At 39.3% G+C, this 20,391-nt stretch overlaps 1 protein-coding gene across 2 annotated transcripts in view; it reads right to left on the bottom strand.

Moving 5' to 3' along the window:
* pvrl2l (PVR cell adhesion molecule related 2 like) overlaps positions 1-20,391 on the bottom strand; it is a 330,379-nt gene that overhangs the window by 243,471 nt on the left and 66,517 nt on the right. The window lies entirely within an intron of this gene.

Genomic DNA, 20,391 nt, shown 5'->3' with positions numbered 1-20,391 from the left:
CAGCTCACAGTAGGCAGGAAGAGTTTCTACTAAACTGCTAAACCTGTTCTAAAATAAAGGACAGTTGGTATACAGACTAGAAATGCAACCTGCATATAGGGCAATTTCGAGGTCGCAACTGATGTATCCTTCCAAGCCCTCGATTACTCACAGTTATCTACTCAAAGAAAACAAAAACAGTATATACAGCTCCGGAAAAAAATAAAAGACGACTTAAAAATTATGAGTTGAGAAATCTCTGGATTATAATCAAGAGGAAGATGGATGATCACAGCCACTAAACCAAGCTGAACTGCTTGAATTTGCACCAGGAGCATAAATGGCATAACGTTATCCATAAACAGTGTGTAAGACTGGAGGAGGAGAAAATGAAAACCAGGGATATTTCACCAAATATTGATTTCTGAACTCTTGAACCTTTTTAATTTGGAATTTGGGAGAAATGTTGTCCTTAGTTTAAAGAATAAAACAACAATGTTCATTTTACTCAAACATATACCTATAAATAGCTAAATGAAACTGGGAAACTGATGCAGAAACTGAAGTGGTATCTTATTTTTTTCCAGAGTTGTATTATTACACACTACATATTATTTCTTGCATTTGCAAAAAGTGGGGCCATGCACTGTACATGAAGAGGAGTTGAATTTCAGTATATCACCAGTTCTTTTTCTTCTTCTATTGTTTAATGGGTGATGATATCCTGCCCGAACTTCCTTTAATTGATCTGAAAATCTGATCCATCTAAAAAGTGTGTTTTTACAGTGATAAAAAAGAAATTCAATCCATGATTCCATTGATGCAGACACAAGACCATTATGAATTATGTTTGGGCATATTTTTGGTCCTTTGGTCTGTTTTGGTTTTGGTTTATGTTTTCTGAGGTCCACCTGTTGTGTTTGTCTGAGTGTACGTGTTTCTTTTTTAAATAATATATTTTCACACAAATAATCCTGTATCCAGATGTTGATGTTGATTCTGACCCTTACCTGCACATCTGTAGACATAAAAGGGGTCATAGCCAGATGTGCAGATGATGTAACTCTCGGACAGAAGAGGGTCTCCACCAGCTGGGGTGATACAGACCCCATCTGTATTTCTCTTACATGTCTCATGCTTGCTGGGTCGACCCATGCCAGCCAATTACAACTCAGATCATGGTTTATTAATAGATTTACTGACTCTAGTAATGAAAACTCTAATACTGTATATCTGCATATTAAATTATTTTCTATTCTAAGTTTAATACTTTTATAATACATTTTTATGTGCTTCATCATTACTCGTTATACTTATATAAATATTCCAAATTATTCCAAACCCACAGTATCACTGCTGTTTCAGAACAGTAGATAATCTGCACTGTCACCTGGTTTGATGAAGCTCCTCATCACTGAGTGAATCACGCAATCAAGCTGCTTCCGTTCTGCCTTTACCTCTGAGAACTTTCTGTATCAACTATATACTAACACAGTACTGTACTTTTACTTTCAGTACTTAAGTAGTACATGTTTAAATAAACTCCTTGCAATACTTAAATACAAAAAATGTGGAATACCTTAGTACTTCTCCTTAAGTATGGAGCTTAAGAACACTTCAACAGTCACTTTTTTTTATTTTATGTCTAATGTTTTTCCATTTTCTCCCTAATTTGCAATTACCCAACCCACATGAGCAATTACATGAGCAATTACCCAACCCACTCATTAGGACTCCCTCTATCACTAGTGATGCCTCAACACCAGAAGGGTAAAGACTAGCACATGCCTCCTCCAATACATGTAAAGCGCGCTCGGAGGAAAGCGCAGCGCCTCATATCTGATACAACAGCTCACAGACGACCTGTGCTGAGCGACATCACCCTTTGAGTGATGAAGGGAAAGAGCGCCATCTCCCCACCCAGAGAGAGCAAGGCCAATCGTGCTCTCTCGGGGCTCCCCCAGCTGATGGCAAGCTACATGAACAGGATTCGAACCGGCTATCTCCCGATCATAGGGGCAGTATTTAGTCCGATGGACCACTCAGAGCCCAAAACAAGTCACTTTTTTAATAGAGCACTTGTACTTCTACTTAAGTCTGGGTCTCTAGTGCTTTATACATCTCTGTTAATGGGTAACCGTAGCTTTTTCTTAATGTTTGAACCTCCCAAAAACAAAGTGCTTTTGTACCGAAAATAAACGAAACCCAGTTCAGTTCATCCGGAACGAGATCACCTCTCATTTGGTAGTTTGGGTTTCCTTTTAAATGTCTAAATATTCAGTTCAGATCAGATCTAAGGCTACAGTCACACAGCAGATAAAAGTGAGCAAAATGTAATGTTTGTTTCAATCTGTTTACACAGTCTTTTTAATGTGACTCATAACTGCACATTGTCTGAACAGTCGTTTAATTTCTTGTCAGAATCTCAAGATCTATGTAGGATCTTGAGTCTTTCTATTAAAATAGTTTTTAAGCTTAAATTTTTCTTTGACGCTGCAGCCATGCCTTGTGTTTATGTGGGTTCAATTCCCCGCTGGGGCAACCGGGGGTCTGTGTGGACATTTTCCGTGTATCTGCATGGGTTTGTGTATTGTCTGCTGCAACAGGACAAGCAAACCAATCAATTGCCTGGGACCCCCAGACAGCGAATTGAATGCAACGACAAACTGTGTGAGCATCCCATTCAATTCTGTAGCGCTCAATGCAGAACAAGTTGCTGACAGTAGGCAACCAGCAGCGCTGCACACTGCTGTGATTGGTCAGCTGAGCTACGTTCCTGCCTCCGCTGTTTAAACTGGACACACTATTCCACCTGATTACACTCTGGCATGGCAGCGGAGACCATTCATTTCAATTCTAGTCAGTGTTTGTGGCTGCACTGTGCTCTGGATCCATCACAGCTGCAGCGCTCTGCAGCCTCCTGTTTCTACACCTAGAGCGCTCCTATTTCTGCTGGATGACAGAGCACAACATGCACAGAATGGGCAGAGGCAGGCCTGAAATCAACAGGTTAGAGGTTTCAGGCCTTGTTTTATATATTTCTACTATTTCCAAAAACAACAACAACAAGAGTTTACTTTATTTACATAGCCTAGAACCCCTTATACACAGGGGTTGGACAATGAAACTGAAACACCTGGTTTTAAAACACAATAATTAATGTCAGTCATTTTAGTGTGGGAGGTTTCATGGCTAAATTGGAGCAGCCTGGTGGCCAATCTTCATTAATTGCAAATTATTGCACCAGTAAGAGCGTGAAGAGTGTGAAGGTTCAATCAGCAGGGTAAGAGCACAGTTTTGCTCAAAATATTGCAATGCACACAACATTATGGGTGACATACCAGAGTTCAAAAGAGGACAAATTGTTGGTGCACGTCTTGCTGGCGCATCCGTGACCAAGACAGCAAGTCTTTGTGATGTATCAAGAGTCACGATATCCAGGGTAATGTCAGCATACCACCAAGAAGGATGAATCACATCCAACAGGATTAACTGTGGACGCTGTAAGAGGAAGCTGTCTGAAAGGGATGTTCGGGTGCTAACCCAGATTGTATCCAAAAAACATAAAACCACGGCTGATCAAATCACGGCAGAATTCAATGTGCACCTCAACTCTCCTGTTTCCACCAGAACTGACCAACGTCACAATAAATTATTGCGGTCTAAAACCAGGTGTGTCAGTTTCATTGTCCAACCCCTGTACATTAAAAAGAAAAATAACTAAAAAATAAATGTTTATTTTGCACTTGAGTATATAATTGTTAATATTACAAATATTTAATCAATTCATGGTTGAACCAGAATCTTTACAAAACGGAAGATTAGCAGGTCAGCACTGTGTTCTACTACTTCTCCCAATGGAAACTGTTTTATGGTTTTCTTTATAGAAACTACATCCTTTTATATCTTGTGATTATGAGTGAATTTGGAAGATCTCTTGGGTCATGCTGTCTAGCAGAGCTGCACCACAATGCAATGTAACGGTATGCTAATCTTTACGCAGGTACAGGGGTCACGGTTTGTTTCGTTTAAACGCATACAGAATACAAGGGTGTGTCTATGGGAGACTTGTGGAACCAATGAACGTTATGCGGAACTAACAGGAGTGTTGCACTCGGAAAGAGTGTAGCTGTAGCACTGTTGCTTTTAGCAACTCACTGCTTTTAGCCTGCCCTGAGAAGTTTAGCTCTGAGCACATTTAGCTGAGTATGTCGACTGGAAACAGAGCACCAGAGAGTGGACAAAACACACAGGAGCTAGAAGACCACCCTGCTGCTTTTAAATCAACTGTGTGGGAATACTGTGGGATCCCTGTGAACTACAGCAGGGCTTGTGAGCAAGTGGTGGACCGGTCTCCAGAGAGAGTGTGCTACTATATGTCACGTGACATGGACAGCCGCAGCTGTGATTGGTCCGTCGTGTCTCGCGTTCCCGCCCACACATCCCCGCCTTCGCAGAACGATGCAGAGCCACTGATATGCGCACACAGAAGTATAAACGCGCTGAGCTGTGTAACACACTCTCGCTGGAGATGCGTAGACTACGGCGTAGAACCATACCATAATTTGGGCTTCATATACTAACGCATATTTGGCGCCATCTTGCAGACCTGCTAATAACCAGAACTAATAAAAAAGTAACTTTTATCCAACTACTTATCCCTATTGTTTTTAATCAGCCTCTAGATGTGAAATCAAACACGTCCCAAGCCATTACTTACACATTACACATTAAGTATTTTCAAAGCACATTGTTTTTTTTTGTTGTTTTTTTTTTCAGTTTGGAGCCAACTGTAAACTTGTATAAACAAAACATGCTTATAATGAAGTTTCATTGTAATGATAAAGTTAATAAAGAAGAGGCTATACATAATGACCAGCTTTTTAATTTTTTCCATTAAACGCACCAAAAACATACCGAACATTGGGTTTTATACCATGGTGTGAACCAAACTGTAAATTTTCTATAGCGTTACACCCCTACAACCGGTGGGTGTTGATATATGAGAGAGAAGGGGGACTGACACACATTGTAGCCATTTTGCTTGTAGGGAACTCTTGCAGGTTAAGCCAAAGACTCAATGCAGTAGTATAGATTGGCCTACAGTATGGATGCTTCCACTGATGAAGGTAGAGGACATTCTTTTACTGAGCATGCACACACTGTACATTTAGCTTTTTTTTAGGCCTCTAAATGAATCGAAACAGTCTTGCTCCAGACCTGCTTCGATTTCCTCTCTAGGTGTGAGTGTGTGAGTGACTGTGTGCCTGTTCTGTCCTGTCCAGGGTGTAACCTGTCTACTGTCTGATCACTGTCAGGATTGGGTCCTGCTCCCCCATGACCAGAACTGGATTAAGTGGTTGATTGTAAGTGTGTGTGAGTAAGTGTTCAGATAGAGGCACATTGCTGCAAATCCTATCCTATGGGAAACGTATCAGATTTCAATGCCACACATTGAAGTAGCCCTAATCAGAACTGGAAATATCAGATTCAGTGTGTTTTATGCTGTTCACATACGATGTAAAAAATCAGATTGGGCCATTTTTACCTTCTGTGTCAACATAGCCTCTACAACTGACTTGTTCTCTGTAAATCATCCATATTCTTACTTTCACATTCCACCAATCGTCTACATTAGAAGAGAGGAAGACCTAATTAATCACTGTATCGCATTTAATTCAGCTTGTTAGTAGCTAGAACTTGAATTTTACACATCTGTAGGCATGTTTCCCAGTGGTAGAGCTTTCCTGCTTTATTTAGAAAGACAATGCCACACGAAAAGACAGAGCTGATCAAAGGCAAAAGACGCGAGCTCCCTGACACTTCAAAAGAAAGGTGAGAAAGAGAAAGCGGGAATTGAGAGAGAGACAGTGAGAGAAAGAGAGAAATGAAGAGAGAGAGAGAGAGAGAGAGAGAGAGACACCATCATGCCCCTTGTTTTCTAGGAACATTAGTTGTGAAGAGAAGAGTTGCGGTTGTCAAGGCGACAGCCACAGAAGAGGCAGCTTGGTGTCGGATTAACAGCTGTTCATTTTCAGCCACATCTGGCAACAAGGGTGCTCGTGGCCATGCCGACTGAGCAGAGCATGCCAAAAGAGAGCGAGAGAGAGAAAGAGAGAGAAAGAGCGAGGGAGGGAGTAAGAGAGTGATGGATATTGAGGGAGAAAAGACGCGTAATGACTCAGTCCGGCTAATTTTCTCCCGCAGATGCCGAGAAGCTGCTGAAAGAACAGTTCGGCAAACAAGTCCAACTGTTGGAGGCTTTCTGGGATCCCTCGCTCGCTGTCAATCCAGCTTTTGCTCCAAGCTTTTCAGGCTGGATCATCTCAGCCTGCTCTCTCTCCCCCTGGATACAGCATATGCTCTCCCTCCATCTGTCTCTCTTTCCGTAGCGCTTTCCCTCCACTCTTTCTCTCCATCAGCCCCTGCTCAAAAAACAAACTGACAATCTGTCAAGCTGAGCCTCAACTAGATGTACATCTCGCTGTCCATATACATAATAAACACACTGGTCCAATCACACTGCGCCACCAATGACCCTCCAGCATCATCAAGATGAGGACTTCAAATAATTAAAACCACTTAAAAACCCCCTGGAATATAATCAAGAGGAAGATGAATGATCACAAGCCATCAAACCAGGCAGAACTGCTTGAATTTTTGCACCAGGAGTGAGTAGCATAAAGTTCCAAAATCCAAAAGCAGTTTGTAAGACTGGTGGAGGAGAACATGCTCAACAGGAGAATGTGATTAAAAACCAGAGTTATTCCACCAAATAATGATTTCTGAACTCTTAAAACTTTATGAATATGACCTTGTTTTTTCTGTTCTCTGCATTATCTGAGGTCTAAAAGCTCTGCATCTTTTTTGTTATTTCAACCATTTCTCATTTTCTGCAAATAAACGCTCTAAATGACAATATTTCTATTTTGAATTTGGGTGAAAGAGGTCTCTTAATTTTTTTCCAGAGCTGTACATATACAGGACCAGTCAAAAAATTTGGACACACATTCAAACTCAATGTTTTATTTTTACCTACATTGTAAATTAATTCTGAAGTGTTCCAGACTATTAGTAACACATAAGGAATCATGCAGAAACTTATGATAATTTCATTTATTAAGGGACACAAAACTATCCAAGCCAATCTACCCCTTTGTAAAAAGTTTGCCCCTCACAGGCCTCCTCACATTTGCCAAAAAAGAAACATCTTGAAGATCCCCAAGACTTTGGGAAAATATTCTTTGGACCAACTTGACAAAAGAGGAACTTTTTGGAAGGTGTGTAATAAATGGAACTGTAATAGATGGAAGCAGTAATTGTGAATGTTAATGTCCGGCCATCTGTTCGTGAACTCAAATTCAGGTGTACTTGGGTTCTGCAACAAGCCCACCTCTAAATGGCTTAAAAATAAAATTATCTTTTAAAAAGTGTTTTTTTACCCCACTTTATACACACACACACCATTCAACCATAACATTATGACCACACCTCCTTGTTCCTAGACTCATAATCCATTTTATCAGCCCCACTGATTATACAGGAGCATTTTGTAGATCCATTATTACAGCCTCTGCATCCTCCAATCACACTGTTTATCATTTTATTTTAGGACCCCACAGGACCACCACAGAGCAGCTATTTGTTTTAGGTGGTGGGTCTTTATTCTCAGTATTGCAGTGACTTTACTGCCATTGTGGTGAAGTATGAGGTGTTCAGACACAGCAGTGCTGCTGGAGTTTTTAAACACTGTGTTCGCTTTATTGCACTGTGACTCAAACTCCTATAAATATCAAAATCAGAGAAGCTGAATCAAAAACTGAAGAGGTTTCTTATATGTTTTTTTTCCAGAGTTGTATGTCGTCAATATCTTTGCATCAGTTTCTATAAAGCTGATAAATCTGAATCAGGTAAAAAAGAGAAGAAAAAAAAAACAGGAAAATAAATCATGATCAATAATTCGACACTAATTTCCAACACTTTCGCTTCTCTTTTTAAGGAGACGAAAGCAATGCTGACATTTATAAAACACATGACACCCACACAGTGTAATTACTGTTAGAACATATGCTCTGTCCTCATTTCCCTGATAATCATCCCTTCAGATCATGCAGAATGAGGCCATGTTTCAATTATTTACTTAGTTTTACTTTTAACATACTTAACATATTGTAGGGCACTGTGCACGGGGGAGGGGGGCGTGAGAGCTCATAAAGGAGCTCCCAGCATGCTCTGCAACACTCCCTTTCTCACTTACTGGGTTGTTCAGGTAGGTTTTGTGTTGTTTGTGGGTGTGGGTTATGTCTGTTTGTGGGTTAAGTGTTTGTTTAGATAAATGGGATGGATGTAGTTGTGGATTTATTATAATTCACCCTTCTGGTGCTGGGTTGGAAGGTGGATAAGAGTCTCCAAGAGTGGAGCCATCATTTAATAAGAGAAGCAGTGCCTGTTGGTGGGTTACTCATGCTCTCTCCTTCTCTAAATAACATTTATTCAACAGAAATATGCCTTAATATTTTTAAAAAGAGGTCCACCTGTTATGTCTGTGTGGATATTTGTTCCTTATTTTTTAATAAATTCTTTTATATAAATAGGGCTGTATCCAGATGTTTTGATTTCGACCCTTGTCAACACATCTGTGAACTTAAAACGTATGTATTTAGATGTGCAGATGTTGAACCTCTCATATTCTCATAAGAGACCACTTCAGTTTCTGATTCAGTTTCTCTGATTTTGCTATTTATAGGTATATGTTTTATCCTATAAACTACAAACAACATTTCTCCCAAATTCCAAATAAAAATATTGTTATTCAGAGCATTTATTTGCAGAAAATGAGAAATGGCTGAAATCGCAAAAAAAGATGCAGAGCTTTCAGACCTCAAATAATGCAAAGAAACAAAGTTCATATTCATATTCAAGTTTTAAGAGTTCAGAAATCAATATTTGGTGGAATAACTCTGGTTTTTAATCACAGTTTTCATGCATCTTGGCATGGTTCTCCTCCACCAGTCTTACACACTGCTTTTGGATAACTTTATGCCACTCCTGGTGCTAAAATTCAAGCAGTTCAGTTTGGTTTGGTGGCTTGTGATCATCCATCTTCCTCTTGATTATATTCCAGAGGTTTTCAATTTGGTAAAATCCAAAAAGCTCATCATTTTTAAGTGGTTTAAAATCTGAGCTGTTTCATTATGTGTGATGCAGATTGTCAATTGTGCGACTGTGTGAACAGCTAAAAATGAACTGAGTCTAACGTTTTCCATTCCAGTTTGGACCATATTCATATGGGGTAGCACTGTGACTCACTATGAGATAATGAGGTAACTGACCTCGTAAGTATTTAGGATGATGTGTCTGTTTCAATATTATTACAGGATGTTGCAACTACTTCATATTTCTAATAACATGACCAGGACAGCTATATTTAGTGACAAGTCCAGCTGGAACTGCCTGATAACTGCAGTGGTTTAGCAATAATGAAACTGAAACTTCCTGTGAAGCCCTGCTTAAGAAAACTGTGCAGATAAATGTTACCAACATCAACAATATACATCAATAAACATCAGTTTTGGAACACATTGAACTACTATGTGAACTTAAATTTGCTGGGTAGGTCCTTGACGACAATTCAAGCCAATACAACTTTGCTGGTGCATTTTTATCCACTTTTTAGGTTTTTAGTTTGTAAAAAATGGTTTGAATCATGCATAATTATCTTTCCACTTCAGAACTGTGTAGCACTTTGTGTTGGTCTCTCACATTCAATTCTACTAAAATATATATTCATGCTTGTGGTTGTAATAGGACAAATTATGGAAACATGGAAACATCTGAGCAAAATTTGGTCCAAATTACCATGCCCATGCATTTCCCCACTCATTTGAGTCATTTTTCATGGAAGAAACAAGGTTTCATGCGGTATGAATACTTTTGCAAGCCACTGTAGATGCACTGAACCTCCTCTCTGATGAAAACACTAATACAGTATACCTGCATACTATTAGAATTTGGCTTACAGAACATTTTTAGCAATGTTCAGCTTTTTCAATGAATCACAAAAAAAGACCAGTACAGATATTTTTATGCTTCTCAGTTTTATGCTCTATTTAAATGGGACTAGTTTTACTTGGTGAGGTGGGTTAATGTATTTTTATATATATATATATATATATTTTTTTTTTTACAGGACAAGACAGAAATCTTGGCATAAAGAACTGAGATGGGAGTGGCTACTCAATTTATGTACTGCCATGAACCCATGACATTAAAATAATGGGATGTTAAAACATTGTCTGTTTTAATGTGCTATACTTTTCTATAAATCTTTCAATAAAAACTTGCTTACAAAAATAAGACAAACAAAGACATGATAAAAAAAAAGAATTAAAGCAATAATGGAATTTTAGATCGAATATAAGTATCTATGTGTTAATAACATATATGTAGGCTGGCTATGTGCTACACTACACAGTACACAGACTTACATAAAGGAGTCGCACCCACAAGGAATCTTTTGGCTTGTTTTGACTTGGATTTAATGGAGGTTTGCCACAGATTTTAATGACTCAAGGTGTCTGCACTATATAAAAAAAAAACTGTACGCCTCCACAAGCAACTCTGTACTTTAGAAAACTAATTTAAAAAACCTTTTTTACAAGATAAGACAAAATATTTACACACATATTAATTTAACCAGAGGTTATTTTTTCTGTCTTGTTTTCGAAAGAGGTATAAATTAAAAAAAAAAATAACAGGTGAAACTAATCCTTCTGAATAAGGCTACAGAGGCACAATAGCAGATGGATGGATGGATGGATGGATGGATGGATGGATGGATGGATGGATGGATGGATGGATGGATGGATACTTTATTTATCCCGAAGGAAATTTAGGAATGAGCTATTGACCTATTGTAGAGGGAAAACCTTACCCCCTACAACAGTCAGTCTGCAGTCTGCTACAACCTCTGCTAATTAATGACTGTGATTTACACAGGACACAACGGAAATCTTGGCATAAATGACTGAGATGGGAGTAGCTACTCAATTTATGTACTGCCATCAAATCATGACATGTGGATATGTGTCCAGATTTTTCAATCTTTTCACATGTTATGTTTATGCTTATACCTGTTTCTTTTTGAATAATATAGATGTTTTTAGACAAACGAGGCTGCATAAAAGCACAGGTCAACTCAAATTCGTAAAGCGAGGCTAGAAAATAAATCTATTACTCTGTATTTTTTGATACACAGAACAACCTCCACTGTGCTAATTAATGACTGTGGTTTACACAGGACACAACAGAAATCTTGGCATATATGACTGAGATGGGAGTAGCTACTCAATTTATGTACTGCCATCAACTCTTGACATGTGAATATGACATATGACATCCTATTTTTCTATCTGTTCACATGTTATGTTTATGTTTATACCTGTTTCTTTTTTGAATAATAAAGCTGTTTTTAGATAAATTAGGCTGTATAAAAAACACAGATCAACTCGTAATTCGTAAAGCGATGCAGAAAAACGAATCTATTATTGTGTATATTTTTAATACACAGAAGCACTGTGGTGAGTTCGCACTTCCCGCACAGGTGACCTGATTGTGAAGGGAAAACCTCGCCCCCTACAACAGTCAGTCTGCAGTCTAAAACCACCTCCGCTGTGCTAATTTGTCACTTACCGAGGAAACGAGGGCAACTGAGGAGGAGAAAAAAAACAAACAGATAAATAAATAAGCAGGCCGACACTGAAACTGGGCAAGGAACCCTGGCCTAGTTGGTTGAGAGGCTGCTCTCGCTCGAGCGTGTGCTGGAGTGCTGGTAATAACCTAATGACAGAGCAGCGTGAGATAAGTGCCCCTGCAGTGCGTGTGGTCCTGGGGTGGCTGGAGGAAGTGGCCCCACTTCCTCCAGCCCAAAAAAAAATGTTAAGTCATGAAACAGCACTGATGTTATCTGATGCTATTTAAAGAGGTACTTCCTTTTCTTCTTCCCCCTTAAACAATCGGGTCATTTGCTCGGCCATTCAGCTTTAGAATACATAGCGTTCATCATCCCTGTGAATGAGTAACCACACCATTAACCTCGCTGATTCTGCTTGTCCTCACATAATGTTTCATTTCTAAGCATTCAAGCAAAAAAAAAGAGGTATTACTGTACATTAGCGAGCGATCTGCTGCCCACCCAGAGCCTGACAGACCCTGACAAAATATTGGGTGTGGGCCAAGACTAGGGCTGGGTTTGCGCCAATTTTTCACGGGGTCTGCAATCATGTCGCTCGGAAGGCACCACTCACTTCTGTGTGTCTGTGTGAGACTGGGAGCAATTAGGGGTGTGCCATATCGTATCATACGCTATAATGTTTTCAACATATTTAAATGATGCTATTGCTAAAATAGCCTGAAATATCGTCCTATTGTTTTAGGACCATTAGGGCACAACTTCTTTGCTGTTTGTAGCAAAAGGAAATTTACACTGTTCTCATTTATCATTAAATAATACCTACTAAAGAGAGATTATTATTGTTATATCTGTCCAGGATCACTCAAAATACTTTTTTTTTTTAATTTTCACAAAAATCATCATTGTGCCTTATAACCTGGTGCACCATATGTATGTATATGTATTTTAACAGTCAGGTTGTAAGGACCAATAAAGCCACGCCGCTGAAGTACAGCTTTATACAGGAGTTTCATTGAAGCTTCTCCAGCACCAAGGCTGGAGCAGTATTAGCATTACCCACTAACTGCAGCGCTAGCTCTTTTGCCGTTCAGAGGTGAGTATATTAGACAGTGGCTTGCGCGTTTTACCATGTTTAAACAAGCTACATGTTCGCCCGAACTGCTGTTAACCATGCTAATCAAATCAAACCACTTTTGAACATCCACAAACATGCAGAAAATATTCAGAATCTATTTTATTATGGATATTGTCAGTCCTGACACTGTCAGTATGTCTGCTGTGGGCTCTGAACTTTTTTTTTTATTGCAAAGACTCCAATTCCCAACATGGTTTCTCAGCGGACTTCTGATTGCCCACGCCTGTCTGTCTTTGTATAAATACCCCCGTTTCTGTTGTTCCCTCGCCGGTTATTGAATCTAGTTTTCTAGCTCTTCTACTAAGCATTTCTTTTGTTCATTTACTATGGTTACTGACCCATTTTTGTTTTTCGTGACTACTCTCCTGCCTCGCCCGTTCTTTCGTTTGTTGCCGACCCTTATTTTTTTTGTCTAGCCCTTCACCTGCTTGGATACAGCGTGTATGACCCTTTTGCCTGCTCTCCCTCTGGTATGTTGTTTATTATTGCTGCCATTTTGATACTGATCCTGCCTGTCTCTGGCCGTACCCCTTAGATAATAAATTGTTTGATTGGTATCTGCGTGTGTCTGTCCTTGGTTTGGTCCGAGTGACCAATATGGTTCCATTTGGACAAAACATCTAAACATAAAATAAAAATATCTGAACACTGAACTGGTAAATTTTATATTGAATGAAGTTTTAATCAAGGTAATTTTCAGGTTTTGAAATGTATAATTTTCTGAAATAAAATAAATAAATAGATTAATACCAATTCCAGGCTTGTTTCTGGGTTTGGTTTGTTTTTTAGGATTTTTTTATTCAGATTTTATTCAGAATTGACCTGTAAGACTTCTTTATTGTGGGATGCTGCTTAAATGCAACCCACTCTACAGAGTTTTTTTTTTAAAGAAAAATAATGTTTTTAATTATTTCTGAGGTCTATCATTATTAATGGCATATAAAAGTATTTAATGGGCTAGTAATGGTTCAGAATAAACTTTAGGGAAATCCGCATTTTCTGTAAACTGCTATGTTATAATGTATTCTAAATATGGCTACACTAGTAAAACTGCAGATTGCTGCACTAGATGCGGACAACCTCGGTAGGAAGTTGGTCTAATAGCTTCCGGGATCAGATTAGTGATGGTCAGACTCATAGATGCTCACAGACAGGATGTTTTAGCAGGGGAACTGCACCAGACTGCCTAATTTCAGAGAAGTCTTCTTATCTTAAAGTGCGATAGATGGGGAATTAACTGCGTTCATTGGAGTGTGTCTGCTGGGTTTAGGGTGATAAGATTGGAGCCTGGGAGACTGAGTCTGTCTGACAGCTACATGTAGAAGCAGTAATTCGCTGGCTTCCATTATCTTCAAGAGATGAAGGACACGAGAGGATTCACTCCGACCAAACCAACAAACCAGCTGGGGAGCGGCATCCTGAGACCTACCAGCCTGAAATGGTTTGTTGGAAGAATGTTCTTGTATAAATTTTGCATGTATCTAACTGTTACACAGTATGTACAAAGTCTTTTTTTGATGATCTTCAATGATGTATGGCACATATTGTACATTTTTTAATCCTTTTTACCAGCCCAACATGGAACAAAGCGGTCCACAGTGGAGAACTCCCCCCTTGCCAAGTTCTAACGCCCAACAACAAGCCTCAGGGTCATGCTGCTGAGTGTGGCCCACATCTTTAAAAGACTGTAGACGCCTGCAGAGTTCAGACACGGAGGGGAACAGGTTGCAAACAGAGAAGCAGTGATTGAACTGGTGGCCTAAATCCACTAGAGTCAGTTTGCACGCTGGTAACAGAGTAGTATTCAGTAGTTTATTGGTGTGACTCAGAACAGCAGAACAGTATGGCCACCGCCTCCTTGTTTCTACACTCAGTGTCCATTTTCTCAGCTTTACTTACTATTTAGGAGCACTTTGTAGTTCTATAATTACAGACTGTAGTCCTGCATACTTATTATATTATCTTCCTTTACCCTGTTATTCAATGTTAGGACCCCATAGGACCACCAAAGGGTAGTGCATTAGTCTCAGCACTGCAGTGACACGCTGTGTGTTGTGCTGGTCCATGTGGATCAGACACAGCAGTGCTGCTGGAGTTCTTAAACACCGCAGTGTACACTCACTGTCTCTCACTCTATTAGACACTCCTACCTAGCTGCTCCATATTGATGTACCAATAGATGCACAGTTTGTGTTAAACATGGTGGAGTCCATTCATTAATTCCACTAGCCTACACTATATGCAACCTGTTGTTACTTTTCTTTCATGTGTGCAGAATTTTTTTTTTTAACATAGAACCAAATGAAGGGCAAAAAGCAAAGCACACCAATCAGGAAACAGGGATATATATATACAGTGCACATTATGTTTTAAGCTTGTTTTGACCTGTTGGATACAAATGACCAGTTCAAGCATTGGGTTTATATTAGTGGTGTCAAATTAATAGAAAAATGTAATAGAAATAATCTTAACAATTTTATGTGATTAATTGCACTTGCTCTTCTTAAGACGCAGGTTTTTATAGTGGATATTTAAAAGTGAATAAAATGTAAGAAATGTACAATGCAATTATAGTTTTATTAGTGCTGTCAGTTAAAATATTAGTATATACTTGTGTGTTTGATTGGGGGATAAAACCAACGTGGGGCTCTGCAATCAAAATGCATGACAAATTGAATAAAGAAACATCTCAGCTTGGATGTAAGGATTTCTGAACAGGAACTATAAAAGTGCGTTTTTACACCTGTAGTTGCTTTCTATGAATCGAAACAGTTGATAAGCTCACTCTGTTTGGTTTGGTTTCACACAGGCATAAACCTAAACGCATCAAAATGCACTCCTCTGATTGGTCAGAGCTGTCTGTTGTAAAAGAAGTAAGTAAAGATAGGGAGAGGATTCTGTGTCACAGTGTATATATCTGTGCAGTGTGAAGCTGGTTTAACACAGAGGGCTGAAAATTTGATGCTGCGCTTTTAAACAGTGTTTTCAATGTGGGCTCGCGCAGCTGCGAGCAGTGAATGCAGCACATACTGCGCTCTTAGTGTGTAAACAGCAGCAGAGACAGCGTTTGTTCATAGCAGTATATTATCTGGTTAAAATATCAGATTAAATGCTGCCTTCTCAGCAGTTTAACTCAATTAAAAAGAAGTATATTTGATAGCTGGTTCAGATGGAGACCAGATCACGCTCTTACCACAAGAGGACCCCATTGGTTGGGGGCGAGGCAAATTACAGAGGAAGTCTGGTACAAGCTTGGTGGTGTAATTAGCTGTGTTAAAAAATAATAAGTTACTGATTCCAAATTTAAATGCATGCATTCATGCTTTAATATTGACAACCCTAGTTTATAATAATAGTTTGTAATGTTTCCATATCAGGAAATCCGACGTTTAAAAAAGAATGCCAGTCAGTCTGTGTGCCTGAAAGGGTTAACTCATGAACACTGTTTGTGTACTGAAGTTGGTCCACCAGTATATTGAAGGAAATGCACAGAAACTTCTGTAATCAGGAATTTTCTCAAGCTGCTATTTTTTCTCTCCAGTTGGGAACGTCTGATAAGGCCTCCCTTATCTGCATTATCATTATCGACTTGACTTCTATCTACTTCTGTCTGACACACACACACTCTCAAACACACACACACACACACACACACACACTCTCAAATACATACACACACAGACCATTCATCACATCACATCAGCTCATTAATGAGCTCTGCAGACACCTTCACCATCAGCCTCACACATGCTCCCTTTTTTTAGATTCCGCAGCTCACAATAAGGCAATCCCACCCCCTCCCCCTCCCCCTCCAAACTTGCTGCAAGCCTCCTCCATCAATTCCGCTCGCTGTGTTCCTCTAACTCGGCTCCTCTTTCATTTCCTCACCTCTTTTCTTCTTTCAGACTCATCTCATCATTTTTCTACCAATCTTTTCATTCCATTCTTCTTTGATGCCATCTGACTGACTGTCATTCTCTTCCGCTTTTCCTCTCTCATTCTCCAGCTTCCTTCCTCAGTCTTTTTCCTCTTTTCTCTCCGTTAAGAGTGAGCAGAGTGGCTTGCCTAGGCCTCCTGTGTTGTCACACAGCACTCCCCTGCATCTCTCTCTCTCTCAATCTTTCTCCAGCTTTCCTTTCCTCTTGCGTTTTAGTGCTTTTTTTCACCACAACACCTGTGCCTCGTTCACCGTGAAAGGTTTATTTGACTTTCCTTTGTTCACGTCAGGCTCGGCTGCCGACGGTTCAGTGAAAGCATCTTTTAACCAGTTCAATCTGACACCAGTTTGGCTGTTATAAATGGCCCAGTGCACGGAATAATAAAGCCTTACTTTCTGGCTCATTCCGGTAAGCTAATTAATTAGGCAACTCCTCAGTGACAGGCTGTACTCAACACACACACACACACACACAAACATGTGCATATGCACTGGCTCCACTCAGTGTCCCCTGAGTGTAGGTCGTGTCTAATGAAGAGTCTTGTAGCTATGGCCTGCAATGTAATCACCGTCCACTCGGGCTTATGGATGTGCAGCGTGGCATGCGGGCGAGCCTGTACACCAATTGACAGCCCCGGTCAGCCAGGGTGAAAAGCTGCGGTGGGAAAGTCGCTGCGTATCTATTAGCAAGATCAAGCAGTTCATAATAAGACTGGTGGGATTATTCCAAATAGAAATGTGTGATTGTGTGTTTAGTGGAAAAAACTACTTCAGCTAATGAATCCATAAAGTGATATATTGCAATGTAAATACTGTATATGAATTGCCTTTGTGAGACCAATACATCTCTAGAGACTTTGGTACAAATAGACCTGTTGTTGTTCTGTCGATGTAATGTGTGAACAACCCCAATTCCAAATGAAGTTGGGACAATTAAAATAGATTATGATGATTTCAATGATTTTCAACCTATATTTAACTGAATACACTATAAAGACAAGATATTTAATGTTCAAACGGCCTTTAGGAATCAGGAGTCAGATTCAGGAGTCAGTAGACATCTTGAGAGTTGACTCTCAAGTTGAGTTTATTCTCATGCAGACAGAAATTCATATATATGGGCACAGGCTTAGTTTGGTCATTGCTCTCTCTCTCTCTCTCTCTCTCTCTCTCTCTCTGTCTGTCTCACTGAGTCAGACATTTGGGGAGAACATTACATACATTGGAAACTGCTCTGATCACTGCAGGGGGTGCAGGAGGAGGAAGGATTGGAGTTTATTGGGGGGATTGATGGTTGTGACCTTAGGGAGTGTTTGTATAAACAGGAATAGGGGGATAAGGAGTAAAACAGTTGAAAACCTAAAGAAAGCACAGTAATCAGTTGTTGACACAATCTCTCAAAATGGATAGCTTTACTGTTTTTAGCAAATATTCATTTCGCAGAAACAAAAGACTGGAAAAGTTAAGTAATGCTCAAAAAACACTTCTTTGCATTTGCATTTCACAGGTGAACAGGTTCATTAGAAACAGGTAATGGTCATGATTGGGTCTAAAGGCAGCATCCATGAAAAGCCCAATCGTTCACAAGCAAGGATTGGGCGAGGTTCAGGCAAACAGTCCAACAGTTTAAGAACAATGGTTCTCAGCATTCAATTTCAAAAGGAATGTAGTATGATTTTATCAAAAGATTCAGAGAATCTCTGAAAAATCTCTGAAAGTAAGCGACAGAAGGGAGAAAACCAACATTAAATAATGCCCATGACCTTCGATCCCTCAGACAGCACGGCATTAAAAACCCCCATCTTTCTACAGTATAATGAATATTACCACATGGGCTCAGGAACACTTCAGAAAACCATAATCATCAGTGAACACAGTTCGTCACTACATTAACAACTGCAAGTGCTTCAAACTCTGCCACGCAAAGCAAAAGCCAAATATCAAAAACACCTAAAAACACTGCCGGCTTCTCTTGAGATCATCTAAGATGGACTGATGCCAAGTGGAAAAGTGACCTGTGGTCTAATGAAGTCATATTTAAAACTAGGGGTGGGCGATATGGCCCTAAAATAATATCACAATATTTCATGCTATTTTCACGATACCGATACTCTTGGCAATCTGACAAAACACTGATTTAAAAAAAAAAATTTTTCAAAGAATACACTACTGCAACAAAATGACAATTAAATATAATTTCTGCATATGAAATGATATGGCACACTCCTAACTGAGATATTAAAAACTACAAGATTTTTATCAGATTTGTTACAGTCAATGATCCAGAATGTCATGATACCAATAATAATGCACTCCAAATATCTCCCTATATCCAGGATTAAAGTAAAATAAATGATACTGGACAGATATAATCTGTCTCTAGTAGATAAATAATGGAAATCAGAACAGTGTGAAATTTTTCTTTTACTAAAAACAGCAAAAAAGTAGTACCCTGATGTGATAATTAGGGGTGATTTGGCACGATATTTCAGGGTATGATATCGTTCACGATATTCAAAAATCTTGGCGATATTATTGCGTACGATACTATTTCAAACTGTTTTTAGAAATTGTTTTTGCAAAAACAAAAAGGTTAACTGGTTTAAACATGAAATATCTCGTCTTTGTAGTGTATTCAAATGAATATAGGTTAAAAAGTATCTTGCATCATATCATTTTTGGTACACTTTACTTGGTATAATGGTCCATTATAGATGCCTCATAAGCTCAACTAACATTCAACTGAATGCCTATCAAATGTAACTGAATGTAAACAATTCTCTGTGGAACCTAACCCTACATCTAATCCTAACCTTAAGCCCAACCTCACCCATGACCAAACCCAAACCTTACCCTAAACCAGGGGTTGGTAATTAAGTTTGGCCACGGGCCAGATAATTTCCAAGTCATTATGTGGCGGGCCACAAGTGGGGGAGGAGGGGGTAAAATGAAGTGTAATGGGATGGAGTGCTACAGACTAGCAGCTCTTTAGCCCAGAGGGTTGTTGAACCCAATTGCAGAACAGTTGATCTCAAAGCAGGTAAACCCAAGAAAAAAGGGGAAAAAAAATTAAAAAATAAATAAACACCCGATCTTCATGAGGGATCGAACCCATATCGACAAGGTCGCGGTCCAATACACTACAGCTACAGGTCCAATACAGTTTTTGCCTGTATACAGTTTTTGCCAATACAGTTTTTTCTCAATTTTCTTAAAATTTGGAAAAAAACGCCTTTATAAGGAGATAGGGAGCACGAGAACAAGTGGAAAAACGAGAACGGACGGAAACTAAAGTCACTAAAGCCGATTGCGACAGAGAGACAGGGGAGGAATGTTAACAAAAGCTCACCAGAGAAGCATTTTATTATTTTTTTTTTTCATTACTGTTTATTATAGTTCAAACAACCTCACGGGCCAGATGTTTCATGCTTGGGGGCCACCTATTATTGACCCCTGCCCTTTCATCTAACCCTAAGCCTAAACCTAAAATGTTAAGATCCGTGTTCAGATTAGTGTTGGATGTAGGGTTACATTCAATAGAGAATGATGTTTTTTCATATTAGAGTTTAGCTGCATTTAATATTGTATTAACCTCTATTATTAGGGGTCTGATGAAATCTTGTGTCATGAGATCTTACGAGATTAAAA

The sequence above is a fragment of the Astyanax mexicanus genome, chromosome 3, assembly GCF_023375975.1.
Source record: "Astyanax mexicanus isolate ESR-SI-001 chromosome 3, AstMex3_surface, whole genome shotgun sequence".
Taxonomy (NCBI): domain Eukaryota; kingdom Metazoa; phylum Chordata; class Actinopteri; order Characiformes; family Acestrorhamphidae; genus Astyanax; species Astyanax mexicanus.
This window is presented reverse-complemented; position numbering and strand designations above follow the sequence as displayed.